General features: G+C 38.9%; 1 protein-coding gene across 8 annotated transcripts in view; it reads left to right on the top strand.

Moving 5' to 3' along the window:
- YEATS2 (YEATS domain containing 2) overlaps window positions 1-13,232 on the top strand; it is a 194,662-nt gene that overhangs the window by 84,941 nt on the left and 96,489 nt on the right. The gene's annotated exons all lie outside the window — the stretch shown is intronic.

Genomic DNA, 13,232 nt, shown 5'->3' with positions numbered 1-13,232 from the left:
ATGATTTATTACTCCTCCTTATTGCAATCATCTTCTTATTTCCCAGTTACTCCCTCTCTTTCTGGAAAGATTTTAACAGTTGGCTTATTGATTTTTCTCTCTACCATTTTCTTGCCATGATCTTTTTAAATGCAGTTTTAATGAGATGTATTCACATACCTTACAGTCATCCAGAGTGTACCTCAGTTGTTCACAGTATCATCATATAGTTGTGCATTCATCACCACAATCAATTTTTGAACATTTTCATTACTCCAAAAAGTAAAAATAAAGATAAGAATAAAAATAAAAGTAAAAAAGAACGTTCAAAACATCCCATGCCCCTCCTCTGCCCTTATTATTCATTTACTTTTTGTCCCCATTTTATTTCTCATCTGTCCATACACTGGATAAAGGGAGTGTGAGTCACATGGTTTTTACAATCACACGGTCACCTTATAAGCTATATAGTTATATGATCGTCTTCAAGAATCAAGGATACTGGATTGCAGTTCAACAGTTTCAGGTATTACCTTCTAGCTATTCTAATACACTAAAGACTAAAAAGGGGTATCTATATAACGCATAATAATAACCTCCAGTGACCTCTTGACTCCATTTCAAATCTCTGAGCCACTGAAATTTAACTGTTTCATTTCTCTTCCCCCTTTTGGTCCAGAAGGCTTTCTCAAACCTATGATGCTGGGTCTAAGCTGATCCCTGGGAGTCATGTCCCACATTGCCAGGGAGATTTATACCTCTGGGAATCATGTCCCATGTAAGGGGGAAGACAGCAAGTCCACGTGCTGAGTTTCTTGCAATCATTTTTAAGGACTTCAGCATGTATGTAGATATTTCATCCAAAACCCTGTTCTTTCAATACATTGAATTCTCACTTTAATTGGTTAGGTTATTGTAGTGATATGTCATAGGATCTAAGCTGAGTAAGGAGGGAAGCGAATTTCATAAAGATGGATAGTGAAAACTGGTGTGGCCAAGAAATGGGGTCACAAAATAGTTGGATTTTGAATTGAGCTGGAAAGATTAGGGTTGGTGGTCAGAGTAAGATACTTGGAAATGAGATTTTTAGAAGTAGTATAGTTATTGATGATGATAATGAGAATGGGCTGAAGTGAGGTTGATGACAATCCTGTTTGAATTTGTTTTTGTGGATGGTGTGAGTTGGATTAGTACGTTTATGGTTTTCATATGGATGACAGTTGTCTTTCAATTATCAGCTTATCCATCCGTTTTCTACATTTTCACATTAGGGTCTAGACTCTATTAATATTTATTCCCATATTAGTATTATATTATTTTAATTATTTTTCTTTGTGGTATGCCTTTTTATTTTAATAATTCAATTTTATTGAGATATAGTCACATACCATGCAGTCATACAAAGCGTACATTCAGTTGTTCACAGTATCACCATATAGTTGTGCATCCATCAGCAAAATTAATTTTTGTACATTAAAGTGAAAAAGAACACTGGGTGCCTTTTTTTTTTTTTTTTTTTTTTTTTGTGCCCCCATTTTTCTACTCATCCATGCATACACTGGACAAAGGTGAGTGTGAACCACATGGCTTTCCCAATCACAGTGTCACCCCTCATAAGCTACATTTTTATACAATCGTCTTCAAGGTTCAAGGGTTCTGGGTTGTCGTTTGATAGTTTCAGTTATTTACTGCTAGCTATTCCAATTCATTAGAACCTAAAAATGTTGTGTGTAACAGTGCCCACCAGAGTGACCTCTCAGCTACTTCTGGAATCTCTCAGCCACTGAAACTTATTTCATTTCATATCCCCCTTTTGGTCAAGAAGATGTTCTCCATCCCAAGATGCCAGGTCCAGATTCCTCCTCAGGAGTCATGTTCCACGTTGCCAGGGAGATTCACTCCCCTGGGTGTTAGATCCCACTTAGGGGGGAGGGCAGTGATGTGGCCTGCCTTTCTAATTTTTTGTCCTGGCCATTCTTTTTCTATTTTTATTTTCATTTTTATTTTTTTAAATTACAGAAGTTGTGGGTTTACAGAACAATCATGCTTAAAATGCAGCATTCCCATATACCACCTATTAATACCTTTCATTGGTGTGGTACTTTTGTTACAATTGATGTAAGCACATTTTTATAATTGTGCTGATGATAACTCTTCAGGAGGCTTACTTTCTTTTTTTTTTTTTTTAAATTCAGTTTTATTGAAATATATTCACAAACCGTACAGTCATCCATGGTATACAATCAACTGTTCACAGTATGATCATATAGTTATGCGTTCATCACCACAATCTATTTCTGAACATTTTCCTTACATCAGAAAGAATCAGAATAAGAATAAAAAATAAAAGTGAAAAGAGAATACCCAAACTATCCCCCCATCCCACCCTATTTGTCATTTAGTTTTTTTTTATTCAGTTTTATTGAAATACATTCACACATCATACAATCATCCATGATATGCAATCCACTGTCCACAGTATGATAACATAGTTATGCGTTCATCACCACAATCTATCTCTGAACATTTTCCTTACATCAGAAAGAACCAGACCAAGAATAAAAAATAAAAGTGAAAAAAAAAACACCCAAATCATCCCCCCATCCCACCCCATTTGTCCTTTAGTTTTTTTTTTTTTTTTTATTTTTTTTATTTTTTATTTTTTTCATTTTTATTGAGATTGTTCAGATACCATACAATTATCCAAAGAACCAAAGTGTACAATCACTTGCCCCTGGGTACCCTCATACAGCTGTGCATCCATTACACTTAATTTTTGTTCAATTTTTAGAAACTTTTCATTACTCCAGACAAGAAATAAAGTGAAAGATGAAAAAAGAAAAAAAGAAAAGGAAACTCTAATCCTCCCCTATCCCTAACCAACCCCCCTCAATTGTTGACTCCTAGTATTGATATAGTACGTTTGTTACTGTTTATGAAAAAATGTTGAAATACTACTAACTGTAGTATATAGTTTGTAATAGGTATATAGTTCTTTCCTATATGCCCCTCTATTATTAACTTTTAATTGTATTGTCATACATTTGTTCTGGTTCATGAAGTGATTTCTAGTATTTGTACAGTTGATCATGGACATTACCCACCATAAAGAATCAGACAATACCACCAATGTCAAGTGTCTAACATGCCTCTCCTATCCCCCCCTCTTATCTGCATTTACCTTAGTATATCACCTTTGTTACATTAAAGGAAGCATAATACAATGATTCTATTAGTTACAGTCTCTAGTTTATGCTGATTGCATCCCTCCCCCAATGCCTCCCCATTTTTAACACCTTGCAAGGTTGACGTTTGCTTGTTCTCCCTCGTGAAAGAACATATTTGTACATTTTATCACAATTGTTGAATACTCTAGATTTCACCAAGTTACACAGTCCCAGTCATTATCTTTCCTCCTTTCTTGTGGTGTCTCACGTGCTCCCCATCTTCCTCTCTCAACCGTATTCATAGTTACCTTTGTTCAGTGTACTTACATTGTTGTGCTACCATCTCCCAAAATTGTGTTCCAAACCACACACTCCTGTCTTCTATCACCCTGTAGTGCTCCCTTTAGTATTTCCTGTAGGGCAGGTATCTTGTTCACAAAGTCTCTCATTGTCTGTTTGTCAGAAAATATTTTGAGCTCTCCCTCATATTTGAAGGACAGCTTTGCTGGATACAGGATTCTTGGTTGGTGGTTTTTCTCTTTCAGTATCTTAAACATATCACACCACTTCCTTCTTGCCTCCATGGTTTCTACTGAGAGATCCGCACATAGTCTTATTAAGCTTCCTTTGTATGTAATGGATTGCTTTTCTCTTGCTGCTTTCAGGATTCTCTCTTTGTCTTTGACATTTGATAATCTGATTATTAAGTGTCTTGGCGTAGGCCTATTCATATCTCTTCTGTTTGGAGTACGCTGCGCTTCTTGGATCTGTAATTTTATGTCTTTCTTAAGAGATGGGAAATTTTCATGAATTATTTCCTCTATTATTGCTTCTGCCCCCTTTCCCCTCTCTTCTCCTTCTGGGACACCAATGATACGTACATTATTGTACTTTGTTTCATCTTTGAGTTCCCGGAGACGTTGCTCATATTTTTTCATTCTTTTCTCCATCTGCTCCTTTGTGTGTAGGCTTTCAGGTGTTTTGTTCTCCAGTTCCTGAGTGTTTTCTTCTGCCTCTTGAGATCTGTTGTTGTATGTTTCCATTGTGTCTTTCAATTCTTGTGTTGTGCCTTTCATTTCCATAGATTCTACCAGTAGGTTTTTTGAACTTTTGATTTCTGCCGTATACAGGTCCAGTGCTTCCTTTACAGCCTCTATCTCTTTTGCAATATCTTCTCTAAACTTTTTGAATTGATTTAGCATTAGTTGTTTAAATTCCTGTATCTCAGTTGAAGTGTACGTTTGTTCCTTTGACTGGGCCATAACTTTGTTTTTCTTAGTGTAGGTTGTAATTTTCTGTTGTCTAGTCATGGTTTCCTTGTTTATCCAAATCAGGTTTTCCCAGACCAGAACAGAGGGAAGAAATATTCAGTATCTGGTTTCCCTGCGGGTGTGTCTTAGAAAATTGCTCCACTCTTTGATGCCTCGGGTCACTGTGCTTTTCTGCCCAGCAGGTGACGCCTGTTAGCCTATAATTCTTGACTGGTATGAGGAGGTATGGCCGTGTTCCCCCAGGCTCTGGGGTCTGGTTCTGAATGGAAAGGGCCCCACCCCTTTCCTCCTAGAGAAGACAGAGCCCCCAGGTGGAGGTCATTAGCATTTCAATGGTCTCGCTCTCTGCTTGTGCTGTCTCCACTCTTCCCCGAGTCACAGCCCTGGAAACTGAATATGACTGGGGCTTTCTCCACTGAGCCGAAAAAGAAACAGATAGTCCCCTTCAGACCCAGTCCAAGGCGACCCTCCGGCTCTCCCAGGTCAGTCGTCACCCAAGCCTCTGTCTGTTTTTTGGGGCTGCGTACCTGTAGTGAGCAGTTCACACTCGCTACTTAAAACCCCAGTTGGAGCTCAGCTGAGCTGTATTCGCTTGCTGGGAGAGAGCTTCTCTCTGGCACCACAAGGCTCCGCAGCTCGGGCTATGGGGGAGGGGGTCTCACGACCTGGTTCCACAGGTTTTACTTACAGATTTTATGCTGTGTTCTCGGGCATTCCTCCCAATTCAGGTTGGTGTATGATGAGTGGATGGTCTCGTTTGTCCCCCCGCAGTTATTCTGGATTATTTACTAGTTGTTTCTGGTTTTTTGTAGTTGTTCCAGGGGGACTGCTTAGCTTCCACTCCTCTCTATGCCGCCATCTTGCCTCTCTGTCCTTTAGTTTTTATCCCCATTCCTCCACTCATCCATACACTAGATAAAGGGGGTGTGATCCACAAGGTCTTCAAAATCACACTGTCACCCCTTGTAATCTACATTATTATATAATTGTCTTCAGGAGTCCAGGCTGCTGGGTTGGAGTTTGGTAGTGTCAGGTATTTACTTCTAGCTATTCCAATACATTAAAGCCTAAGAGGTGTTATCTATATAGTGCATAAGAATGTCCACAGAGTGACCTCTCGACTCCATTTGGAATCTCTCAGCCACTGAAACCATTTTGTCTCATTTTGCATCCCCCTTTTGGTCAAGAAGATACTCTCAGTCCCACGATGCCGGGTCTACATTCATCCCCGGGAGTCATACTCTGCGTTGCCAGGGAGATTTACACCCCTGGGAGTTGGGTCCCACGTAGGGGGGAGGGCAGCGAGTTCACCTGTCGAGATGGCTCAGTTAGAGAGAGAGAGGGCCACATCTGAGCAACAAAGAAGTACTCAGGGGGAGACTCTTAGGCACCATTACATACAACTTTAGACTCCTTTGTGGTAATGAGCTTCATAAGGGCAAGGTCCCATGCTCAAGGGCTCAGCACATCAAACCACCAGTCTCAGTGTTTGTGACAACATACGCTAGGGGATCAGCATCTCAAAGTTTAGAGATAGGCATTACAATTCAGGGATAGAGTTAACTGCTGTAAGAGCTTACAATCTAGGTACTATTACAATTATTGTGTCCACGTTAGGCTATGTTCTAAGATTCAATTCTGAGTTTACACATTGTAGTTAGTCCATATTGGTGAGGCATCATTGGTCTCACCATGTTTTCTCCAACACTTTTACTCCTATATATATATTTTCCTACAATTTTATAGACTTATATTCACATACCATACATTTATCCACAGTGTACAATCAGTTGTTCATGGTATCATCATAAAGTTGTACATTTATCACTACAATCAGCATTTGAACATACTGATTACTACAAGAAAAATTGGTTTTTTGTTTTTTTTTTTTTTTTAGCAATAAGAAAAAATGTTAAAAAGAAAAATAACATGTCATACAATACAATATACTACTAAGGACAGCAAATAACACCACTACCAAGAATCCCATATTACTCCCCTATATCCCTTTCTCATATACATTTAGCAATGGCATATTGCCTTTGTTACATTTAATGGAGGTATATTACAATGTTACTGTTGACCATAGACTCCAGTTTGCTTTGATTATGTTTTTTCCTGAATACCATCCCTTTTTCAAATTTCTACATGGTTGACATTCATTTGCTTTCCCACATGCAAAAACATTTTTATATTTGTATATTTATTAACAGTCATTGGCCACTCCAGTTTTTGCCACGTTATACAGTCCCAGTCTTTATCATCTATCGTTACCTCTGGTGTCATACATTCTCCTATCCCACCTCTTTCAGCTTTACTCACAGACATCTTTGTTCAGTGTACTTACAATACCGTGCTACCATCACACAGCATTATGCTATCTATTTCTGGATCTATGCGATCAATCCTAAACATTCTGTAGTCCTTCAGCATCAAATGGCTGATCTCTGCCCTCTTTCTATCTCCAGGTCGCCTGTTTGTCAGCTTTTAACTCCCAAAGTTTGTTCATTAATATCTGTTCATATTAGTGAGACCATACAGAATCTGTCCTTTTGTTTCTGGCTAACTTCACTCAACATAATGTCCTCAAGGTTCAGCCGCATTATTACATGATCCATGTCTTTGTTCTGTCTTACAGCTGCATAATATTCCATCATGTGTATATACCACAGTTTGTTTATCCACTCGTCCTTTGATGGACATTTGGGCTGTTTCCATCTCTTGGCAATTGTGAATAATGCTGCAATAAACATTGGTCTACAAATGTCTGTCTGTGTCTTAAGTTTCAGTTCCTCTGAGTATATACCCAGCAATGGAATAGCTGGGTCATATGGCAAATCTATATTTAGCTTCCTGAGGAACCTCCATACTGTCTTCCAGAGTGGTTGCACCATTCTACATTCCCACCAACAATGAATAAGTGTGCCTCTTTCTCCACATCCTCTCCAGCACTTGTCATTTTCTGTTTTTTGGATAATGGCCATTCTGGTAGGTGTGAGATGATATCTCATTGTGGTTTTGATTTGCATTTCCTTAATAGCCAGTGAAGTTGAGCATTTTTTCATATGCTTTTGAGCCATTTGTATTTCCTCTTCAGAAAAATGTCTGTTCATGTCTTTTGCCCATTTTTTAATTGGATTGTTTGTCTTTCTGTTATTGAGATGCAGGATTGCTTTATATATTCGGGATATTAAACCCTTATCTGATATGTGGTTTCCAAATATCATCTCCCATTGTGTAGGTTGCCTTTTGACTTTTCTGGCAAAGTCCTTTGATGTACAAAAGTGTTTAATTTTGAGGAGATCCCATTTGTCTATTTGTTCTTTGGTTGCTCGTGCCTTGGGTGTGGGGTCTAAGAAACCACCTCCTTTCACAAGATCTCTAAGATACTGTCCTACATTTTCTTCTAAGAGTTTTATGGTCTTGGTGCTAATGTTTAGGTCTTTGATCCACTTTGAGTTAATTTTGGAATAAGGTGTGAGATGGACATCCTCTTTCATTCTTTTGGAAATGGATATCCAGTTCTCCAAACACCATTTATTGAACAGGCTGCTCTTTCCCAGTTGCTTTGGCTTCACTGCCTTATCAAAGATCAGTTGTCCATAGATGTGAGGGTCTACTTCTGAACACTCAATTCGATTCCATTGATCAGTATATCTGTCCTTATGCCAGTACCATGCTGTTTTGAGCACTGTAGCTTTGTAATATGCTTCAAAGTCAGGTAGTGTGAGACCTCCCACTTCATTCCTCTTTCTCAAGACATTTTTGGCTATTCGGGGCACCTTACCCTTCCAAATAAATTTAGTTATTGGTTTTTCTATTTCTTTAAAGTAAGTTGTTGGGATTTGAATTGGTATTGCATTGAATCTGTAAATCAGTTTAGGTAAAATTGCCATCTTAACTATATTTAGTCTTCCAATCCATGAACATGGTATGTTCTTCCATTTTTTCAGGTCTTGTTCAATTTCTTTTAGCAGTTTCTTATAGTTTTCGATGTAAAGGTCTTTTGTGTCCTTGGTTAAGTTTATTCCTAAATACTTGATTCTTTTGGTTGCTATTGTAAATGGGATTTTTTTCTTGATTTCCTCCTCTTGTTGCACATTACTTGTGTATAGGAACACTACAGATTTTTGCGTGTTGATCTTGTAGCCTGCTACTTTGCTGTATTCATTGACTAGTTGTAGTAGCTTTGCTGTAGATTTTTCCGGATTTCCTACATATAGAATCATGTCATCTGCAAATAGTGAAAGTTTTACTTCTTCCTCTCCAATTTGGATGCCGTTTATTTCTTTTTCTTGCCTAATTGCTCTAGCTAGAACTTCCAGCACAATGTTGAATAGCAATGGTGATAGTAGGCATCCCTGTCTTGTTCCTGTTCTTAGAGGAAAAGCTTTCAGTCTCTCCCCATTGAGTGTGATGTTAGCTGTGGGTTTTTCATATATTGCCTTTATCATGTTGAAAAAGTTCCCTTCTATTCCTATCCTTTGAAGTGTTTTCATCAGGAAAGGATGTTGAATTTTGTCAAATGCCTTTTCTGCATCAATCGAGATGATCATGTGGTTCTTCTGCTTTGATTTATTGATGTGGTGTATTACATTAATTGATTTTCTTGTGTTGAACCAGCCTTGCATACCTGGAATAAATCCCACCTGGTCGTGGTGTATAATTCTTTTAATGTGCTGCTGGATTCGATTTGCGAGTATTTTGTTGAGGATTTTTGCATCTATATTCATTAAAGAAATTGGTGTATAATTTTCTTTTTTTGTAGTATCTTTGCCTGGTTTTGGTATTAGGGTGATGTTGGCTTCATAGAAAGAGTTAGGTAGCTTTCCCTCTTCTTCAATTTTTTTGAAGAGATTGAGCAGGATTGGTACTAATTCGTTCTTGAATGCTTGGTAGAATTCACATGTGAAACCATCTGGTCCTGGGCCTTTCCTTTTTGGGAGCTTTTTGATGACTGACTCAATCTCTTTACTTGTGATTGGTTTGTTGAGGTCATCTATTTCTTCTTGAGTTAATGTTGGTTGCTTATGCTTTTCTAGGAAGTTGTCCATTTCATCTAAGTTGTCTAGTTTATTAGCATATAGTTGCTCATAGTATCTTCTCATTATCTCCTTAATTTCTGCAGGGTCGGTAGTTATATTTCCTTTACCATTTCTGATTGCATTTATTTGCATCTGCTCTCTCTTTTTTTTTGTTAGCCTACCCAGTGGTCCATCGATTTTATTGATTTTCTCAAAGAACCAACTTCTGGTTTTGTTGATTCTCTCTATTGTTTTCCTGTTCTCAATTGCATTTATTTCTGCTCTAATCTTTGTTATTTCTTCCCTTCTGCTTGCTTTGGGTTTAGTTTGCTGTTCTTTCTCTAATTCCTCCAGGTGAGCAGTTAACTCTTCAATTTTTGCTCTCTCTTCTCTTTTAATATAGGCATTTAGGGCAATAAATTTCCCTCTCAGCACTGCCTTTGCTGCATCGCATAAGTTTTGATAAGTTGTGTTTTCATTGTCATTTGCCTCGAGGTATTTACTAATTTCTCTTGTAATTTCTTCCTTTACCCACTGGTTTTCTAAGAGGGTGTTGTTTAGCCTCCATGTGTTTGTGAATTTTATGACCTTCTGCCTTTTATTTATTTCCAACTTCATTCCATTGTGGTCTGAGAAAGTGTTTTGTATAATATCAATATTTTTAAATTTGTTGAGACTTGCTTTGTGACCTAACATGTGGTCTATCCTAGAGAATGTTCCATGAGCACTTGAGAAAAAAGTGTATCCTGCTGTTGTTGGGTGTAGTGTTCTATAAATGTCTGTCAAGTCTAGTTCATTTATCATACAATTCAACATCTCTGTTTCTTTAGTGATCCTCTGTCTAGATGTTCTATCCATCGATGAGAGTGGTGTATTGAAGTCTCCAACTATTATTGTAGAGGTATCTATTTCTCCTTTCAGTGATCGCAGTGTTTGCCTCATGAATTTTGGGGCATTCTGGTTTGGTGCATAAATATTTATGACTGTTATGTTTTCTTGATGAATTGACCCTTTTATTAATATATAGTGTCCTTCTTTGTCTCTTTTAATTGTTTCACTTTTGAAGTCTAACTTGTCTGATATTAATCTAGCTACTCCTGCTTTTTTCTGGTTGTTGTTTGCATGAAATATCTTTTTCCAGCCTTTCACTTTCAGTCTATGTTTGTCCTTGTGTCTAAAGTGAGTTTCTTGTAGACAGCATATAGATGGGTCCTGTTTTTTAATCCATTCTGCCAGTCTGTGTCTTTTTATTGGGGAGTTTAATCCATTTACATTTAGTGTTATTACTGTAAGGGCAGTACTTTCTACTACCATTTTGTTTTTTGGAATTTATATGTCATATCTTATTTTTTCCTCTCTTTTTACCTTTCCTGATAATCTTCATTTCTGCACTCTTCTCCAACTCTCTCTCTCCTGTCTTTTCCTATCAGCCTGTAGCACTCCCTTTAGTATTTCTTGTAGTGCTGGTCTCTTATTCACAAACTCTGTCAGTGTCTGTTTGTCTGAAAATGTTTTAATCTCTCCCTCATTTTTGAAGGAAAGTTTTGCTGGATATAGAATTCTTGGTTGGCAGTTTTTCTCTTTCAGTATCTTAAATATATCATGCCACTGTCTTCTTGCCTCCATGGTTTCTGCAGAGAAATCTGTACATAGTCTTATTGACTTTCCCTTGTATGTGATGGATTGCTTTTCTCTTGCTGCTTTCAGAATCCTCTCTTTGTCTTTGACATTGGACAATCTGACCAGTAAGTGTCTTGGAGTAGGTCTATTGGGATCTATTCTATTTGGGGTACGTTGTACTTCTTGAATCTCTAATTTTCTGTCTTTTATAAGAGTTGGGAAATTTTCAGTGAATATATCTTCTATTACTCTTTCTGCCCCTTTTCCCTTCTCTTCTCCTTCTGGGATACCCATAACACGTATATTTGTGCGTTTCATGTTGTCACTCAGCTCCCTAAGACCCTGCTCATATTTTTCCATTTTTTTCACCAGCTGTTCTTTTGTGTGTATGAATTCGAATGACCTGTCTTCCAGTTCACTGATCCTTTCTTCTGCCTGTTCAAATCTACTGTTGTGTCCCTCCATTGTGTTTTTCATCTCCTCCATTGTGGCCTTCATTCCCATGAGTTCTGCCATTTGTTTTTTTAAGTTTATGAATTCTTCTTTATGGTCAGCCAGTGTCTTCTTTATATCCTTCAGCTCTTTTGCTATATCTTCCTTCATTTCATCAAATTTATTTAGCGTTAGTTGCCTCCACTCCTGTGTCTCAGCTGAGCTATTAGTTTGTTCCTTTGGCTGGTCCATGTTTTCGTGTTTCCTGGTATGGCTTGTTATCTTAAGTTGTCTAGGCATCTGATTCTCTTGATTAGTTTATTTTGGAGCTTGTTTTCTGTCTTTTACCTAGTGGTTTTCTTGTTGGTTGGCTTTGTTCTCTGGCCTCTGTTATTCAGTTCAACTTATTCTAGACCTCTAACTTAGGTTCTCTTTAGTTGATCACAATTTTTCCCCTCTTGTTTTTTCTGTTTCTTGCTCTGCCTCTATGTAACCTTTTTGTGAGTGGGTCTCCTTGGATATGGTCGACCCTAGTCAGATTTTCCCAGTCTAGTGAGGCCTAGGTCTCATTGGGAGGGTATGGAGTTTTCCTGAGAATGAGACCCTCCTATGAGGCCTTTAGAATTGGTGCTTTTCCTCTCCTGTCCAGCAGGTGGCGCTGGCCAGCCTGCAGCTCCCCCACCAGTGTAAGGAGGTATGGAGCCTTTAGTTCTCCTGGTGACTCTGAGCCTGTCAGGGGCGTGGCTGACTGAAGCTGGAATCTGAATTCCAGCCCCTGGGGTCTGAATTTCCAGAAGGAGGACTGCCAGTTGAGCTGGGCCTCCCTCCACTCTCCCAATCCTCAGACCTCCAGTTGTCTCTCAGGGACACTATTCCCTTCTCCTCTCTCCTCTTTGGGGCCTCTCAAGGTAGATTCCTTGGTCAGCCTGAGTTACCAATTAAAGATGGGGCTGGAGGCCTTCAGTAGTGAACACGGAATTCAAAGACACTGTGGGTACTCTGTCTCCCCTCAAGCCCAGCCTAGTCCCTCAACCTGGGCTTTCCGATAGAAAATAACCACATATATTACTTTTAGATAAAAAAAAAAAGTAGAAAGGAAATCAAGAAAAAGAAAAAAGGGAAAAAAAAAAAAAAAAGAGTCTCTTTTAAATGTCTTTCCCCAGCCTGGAAGTTTTGTCAGTGTCAGAATAGAGCATTTAAAGATACGCTTTGGGCTATTGTCTGATAATTACTCTCCAACTGCTTCAGTTCCACCCCTGCCAGGGCTATTGAAATGCAAAGAGATAAGGGATCAGTGAGAAGCCAGAAGGGACAAAATGTAAGGGAAAAAAAAAATGGCTTTTTTGGAGTCTGGGAATGGGTGCCCGCTTTTACGTGCCCCCACTTCTTGGAGCCCAGCCCTTCTTTAGCACCCCAGCTCCCAAAGTTAGTTAATTAATTTGTTAATTAATTCTGCAGTTGAGGCTGGGTTGAGCCTCCCTTCTTGCCCTCAGCAGATTGCTGTTTTTTGGTTCTTTCCCCCCCCCCCCTTTCAGGAAGCCGGCAGCAAGACTGTCTGTGAGGTCTGGGTGGGGAGGGGCGCCAGACCCCTGGTCCGGGGAACTTACAGTGTTCGCTGCGATCTCAGCTTTTCCTCCAATTCCAAACTTGAGTCCAATGTGTGACTGGTTACTGGAGACCCCGAAAACGCTGTTTCATATAGTTCTTGGGTAACTGCCAGGCAACTGCAGGCACGCACG

Source organism: Choloepus didactylus, chromosome 1 (assembly GCF_015220235.1).
Source record: "Choloepus didactylus isolate mChoDid1 chromosome 1, mChoDid1.pri, whole genome shotgun sequence".
Lineage (NCBI taxonomy): Eukaryota > Metazoa > Chordata > Mammalia > Pilosa > Megalonychidae > Choloepus > Choloepus didactylus.
This window is presented reverse-complemented; position numbering and strand designations above follow the sequence as displayed.